Consider the following 6,000-nt stretch of genomic DNA (forward strand, 5'->3'; position numbering starts at 1 on the left):
CCTCCTGCACTGGGAGTGCAGAGTCTTAGCCACTGGACCATCGGAAAGTCCCAACAATGAAATGTATTACCTTGCATTCTGAGGTCAGAAGTCTGAAATGGCTCTCATTGGGCTGAAATCAAGGTGTTGGCAAGGCTGCTTTCCTTCCCAAGGCTCTAGGGGGCAAATGCACTTTTCTGCCTTTTCCAACTTTGAGAGGTCATCCACATTCCTTGGCTCCTGCCCCTTCCATCTTCAAAGCCATCATTTTGCCGAATGAAACATCTTTCTCATATTGCATCACTCTGACTCTGATTCTTCTGCCATGCTCCTTCTCTTACAATGAGCCTTGTGATTACACTGGGCTCACCTGGATAACCCAGCGTAATCTGTTAAGGTCAATTGATGAGCAATTTTAATTCCATCTGCAACCTTAATTCTCTTCCTCCATATCACCTGACGTACTCATAGGTTCCAGGGATTAAGGCAAAGACATCTTTGGGGAGTTATTATTCTGCCTATCACTCCCTCCCCCTCATATACAAAAAGTTCATATGTCTAGTAAATTACAAGGATTAAACAAACATTATGTTTCCAAGAAGGAAGAGGACAAAGGTGAATCATAGGAGTTCTTCAATTTGCCTTGGGCAAGAAGGTTGGTGAACAAGAGAAAGGTTGCTTTAACTTGTAGCATTAAAAAATCACCAATGACACCCCACTGCTCTCTCCCTGATGAAAAGATCTTGGAAGCCATTCAGGTAAATGCTTGTCTTTATAAAGGTACTTGCAGTTCTCCAAATTCGTGAAGGGAGTGATGTCAAACAACCAGGATTTCACCCCATAGTTGGGATAAGGAGCTAGTACTGACCAAAGGACTTTAGAAAATTCTTCCTAGCCATCTCTGTCCTTTCTTAATTCTGAAAAGGTTGCCTCCTTTGGGCAGCCAATTTGTTGCCTGTTTACAAGTTCACATCTATTATGGCCATAATTTTCTCAGTGTTAAGCAACAGACATGGAGTCAAGCACTCATTAGAGCTCCTCTCTGGATTCCAGTAACATACACGGTCAGTCTTAAAACCATGCTGAATCTAGGTTGGACACCTGATGGTATGTATAAGTAAACTGTGGCTGCCATAACAATTCATCACCAACCTAAAACAACAGGAATGCATTTTTTCACAGTTCTGGAGGCTAGAAGTTTAAAATCAAGGTGTCAATAAAAAGGAACATGTTTGTATCAGTTCTAATGAGGTGGATAAGCCTGGAGTCTATTATACAGAGTAAAGTAAGTCAGAAAGAGAAAGACAAATACTGCATATTAACACATGTATATGGAATTTAGAAAGATGGTACCGATGATCCTACATGCACAGCAGCAAAGGAGACACAGATGTAAAGAACAGACTTTTGGACCCAGTGGGAGAAGGCGAGGGTGGGATGACTTGAGAAAATAGCATTGAAACATGTGCATTACCATATGTAAAACAGATGATCAGTGCAAGTTCAATGCATGAAGCAGGACACCCAAAGCCAGTGCTCTGAGATCCAGAGGGATAGGGTGGAAGGAGGCAGGGATACATTTAAACCTATTCATGTTGCCTATTCATGTTGATGTATGGCAAAAACCATCATATTGTAAAGTAATTATCCTCCAATTAAAATAAATTAATTTAAAAATAAATAAATAAAATCAAGGTGTCAGATGGTTGAATGGCATCTCTGACTCAATGGACATGAGTTTGAGAAAGCTCCAGGAGTTGGTGATGGACAGGGAAGCCTGGCGTGCTGCAGTCCACTGGGGTCGCAAAGAGTCGGACCTAATTGAGTGACTGAACTGAACTGAGCCAGGCTAGTTCTTTCTGGAGGCTCTGAAGGGAATTTGTTGTTCCCTGCTTTTCTTCTAGCTTCTGATGGCTATCAGTACAATCCACATTCTCTGGCTGGTGGCTGCATAACTTCAGCCTCTACTTCCATCTTCCCATGGCCTTCCCCCTGGGTTTCTCCTCCTCTGTATGTGTCTTCTCCTTTTCTTATAAGGACATCTGTTAATGAATTTAGGGTCCACCCAGTTAATCCAGGATGACCTCACCTCTACATCCTTAACTCATCCAGAACTTTTTCTTAAGTTACATCTACAAAGACCCTTTTCTCAAATAAGGTTACATTCACAAGTATGATGACTTAGGATTTGGACATCTTTGGGGGACCACAATTCAACCCCCTGCAGAGTAGAATTTGCCCCCAAATGGCACTGGGCAAAGTTCTGGCCGTGAGCCCAAACTCCATCCCTCCAGTGTAGCAAACTAGTCAAAGCCACCCACAACATCACTGCTCTTCAACCCTTTGCCAATGCATACATCTTTTCTAGCCAAGAATGTTCTCTTAAATGCCTGGAAAACTCCAGGTTATCCTTCAAACTTCATCTCAAGAATCTTCTTCTTTATAAGGTCTTCCCTGGCCCAGGTCCACAAGAGATACTGATCAAGTCATCTTTGTGTTTCCCTTTCTCCAATAAATCTGGTATGTTCTTTCACTGTAGCACCTATTATAATGATCACTTCACACATCTGTTTCTCCCACTTAGGCTGTAAACAACCTAAGGATTGAAAGATTCTCATACCTACATGCTTCCATTCATTCAGCAAATATTTACTGAGAGCCTGCTATGCATTAGGCACATACAGCAGCTAAGGAGAAGCACACAAACAGAAACATCTTATAATGTGAGAACACAGCTTAACCCAGATCTAGGAAAACAGTGGAATTTCCCTGAGACTATGGTGTCCTTCGAGCTGGTGGCTGAAGAATACAGTAGCATTTAGCTGGAAAGACGAGGTAAGGGTATTCCGGGCAAAGAGAATGACATAAGCAAAGATCCAGTGGTGAGAGTAAGTTGAGCTAATTTAAGGATCTGGAAGAAGTTGAATGTGGCTGGTGCAGGGCTGGAACTTCCTATGCTTTCAAAATGAGTCTGGTGGATTTTCCCAGTGGTCCAGTGGTTAACTCTGTCTGCTAATGCAAGGGACACAGGTTAGATCCCTGGTCCAGGAAAATCTCACATACTGCAGGGCAACTAAGCCCATACGCCACAACTACTACGCGCATGTGCTGCAACTACTAAAGCCCCTGTGCCCTCGACCCCGAGCTCCACAACAAGAGAGGCCACCCAATGAGAAACCCATGCACCACAACTAGAGTGTAGACTCGCCACAACTAAAGAAGCCCACGGTGCAGCATTGAAGACCCAGTGCTGCCAAAAACAAATAATAAATTAATCTTCTTAGAGGCTGGGGTACAGGTGAGGGTCAGAGCACACAGGATTTGTAGCACATAGGACTTATAAACATGCTGGTCATTATTCGTCTTTATGTCCCTACTTAGCCAATGAATGAATGGACATACTGAGACCACACCAAGAGTACTTTTCCTTTTGCCACGTATGCAAAAACCAATTTTAAAATATTTCTATCCTTTCAAACTGAATGAGTGTTTAATAGCAACTTGACTAAGAGTTGAAAGTCTAGTTTCAAACAAAAATAACTCAGGTAGTATTAGCTGAAAATTACCGGTATACTCAGATCTGTACCAAATACTGCATTGGACCTGGTCCAAGTCTAAGATACTTCTAACTTATGAGGGAAAGAGACTTAAATAAAATTAACAAAGAACTTAAAATTACCCACCCCAAGAAAAGGCAGTCAGATTGTAGCACTGATTGATTATCCAGGTCACAGGCAGTGAGCTGAATCAGTTACTCAGGGAATTGTTAAAAACTGAGATGTTAAAGATAGAGACATTCAGATCCACCCTAGACCCAGATCAGAATTTGGGGGATGTGACTCAGGACACCACTAGGTTGCTATTAAGCAACTCCCCAACACACCAAAGTTTGAGGATCACTAATATAGTAACATTTTTACTGTGGCAAAATGTATCTAGTGATTTTTTAATCAAGCTTCCCCTGGTGACTGACATGGTAAAGAATGCCTATAATGCAGGAGACCTGGTTCAATCAGGAGTTGGGAAGATCCCCTGGAGAAGGAAATGGCTACCCACTCCTATCATGAAATGTTAGGGGCATATTTTATATTGAAGCTATAAAGAAGATGAGAACCAGGACAAATTAGATGAAGGTAGTGGATACTGGGAAGGTCAAAAGATGAAGGTTAGGCTCCTGAAATAAACAAATCTGTTTAGTGCTTTTCAATCACCAGGTGTCCTTTGTGGTGAAGAAGATGTTGAGGGTACTGTTATAACATGAGGTTCTTATTCTCCTAGCCCTGTACCCAGTAAGGTACCACCTTGACACTTCTCCTTTCTCTTGATTACAAAGTGTATTTACATCACTGAGAATCTGAGAGGTGATGGGACAGCCCAAGAGCTCAGAGCCCAAGGGCCAGGGGCAGAAGCCAACCCAGTAGCCAGACTCACTCAAGCCTTCCAGATGCTGGAGTAGAAGTCAGCCCTGTGGGAGATACCTGTTCTCCTGGGGATAGATGCTGTCTGTAGCTAAAGATTTGGTCTTTAAGAATATCCATAGATTGCTCTGTATCCTACAGGTTTGCCATCTATCCAGTGAGACTAATGGGCCTTTCCAGAGAGCAGGGTCAGGGGACCTGGATGCTGAGCAGACACAACGGGAGGGTGCACAGAAGTACATTACGGAGCAGTCCCTGCAGGGTCCCCTGATTCTCAGCCAGCCTCTGGTGGAAAAACATCCTATTTCCAAATACTTTCCCAAGTCAAGATTATCAAAAAACTTTGATAAACAAATGTAAATACTTTTTTAGAGCCTACTTGTCTGGCCTGGGCTCCCTGACAAGGAGGAGGAGTCTAGAGTCTGCTGAAAGAAGCCTATGTAATATTGACATTTGTTTCCATGTTTTCAGTAAATGAGTCAAGGCCAAGGTCTGAGGCAGGGCAAGGAAGAAGGGATCAGGGATGGCAGGTAGGGTCCCAGTTCTCCCTCATTCTTTTGTTCTCTCCAAATAAGGTCACATTGTAAGTGAAATTCCAGTTGACAAGCCAGCTTCCCGTTGGAGAAGTCATGTAGACAACTTCAGAGAAGAGAAGCCTTAACCTGAAAACCAACTCTTCTCTTGAAAAGTGCTTCTCCTCCACTCTGAGACTAGGGGACCAAAGTTTGTGAGGGCGAATGGAAAAGCTCTCAGGTTGCACTGTGGTAGGCTGAATGTGTGTGTATGTGTGTTAGTTGCTCCGTTGTTTCTGACTACAGCGACCCATAAAGATGTCTACACTCTAATCCCCAGGACTCGTGAATATATTATATTACATGGCAAAAGTGTCTACACATGTGTGTTTAAGGCTATCGATCTTCAGACAGGAAGATTATTCAGGATTACCAGAGTGGCCCCAACCTAATCATCCTTAAAAGCTGAGAACATTTCCAGGCTGACATACAATGGAAAAAGGCAGGAGAAATTTAAGGTGAATTTAATGAGTGGACTTGACTTATCATCGCTGGTTAAAGAGATGCGGGGAGGGGCCCACAGCCAAGGAATGCTGTCAGCTTCTAGAAGCTGAGAATGGTCCTCCAGTGACAGCCTACAAGAAAGCAGGGACTTCAGTCCTACAAATGTAAAGAGCTGAATTCTGCCAGCAGCCTGAGTGAGCAAAGAAATGGATTCTCCCCTCTAAGCCTCTAGAAGGGAATATAACCTGCAGTAATCTTGATTTCGACTCAGTAAGACAGGTACTAGACTTCTGCCTTAGAGAACTGTGAAATAATAAGCAGGTGTCATTTTAGCTGCTGGATTTATGGCAAGTTGTTATAGCAGCAATAGAGAACACATCTCACTCCATAGACCTATTCCAGTGGGTGCAGGGAATTGGGCAGGAGCCTTCCTGGGCTGTATGGTCTTGTAGCTGACTGGAGTAGGTTGTGCGAAGGTCTACACCCGTGAAGGGATTGGCTCCCTAAACCCTAGAAGATGAGGGTGTGGGCAAGATGAGGGTAGAATCAGAAGACCACCAACTTTACTTTCTGTCCCCAAAGAGTAA

The sequence above is a fragment of the Cervus elaphus genome, chromosome 12 (genome assembly GCF_910594005.1).
Source record: "Cervus elaphus chromosome 12, mCerEla1.1, whole genome shotgun sequence".
NCBI lineage: Eukaryota > Metazoa > Chordata > Mammalia > Artiodactyla > Cervidae > Cervus > Cervus elaphus.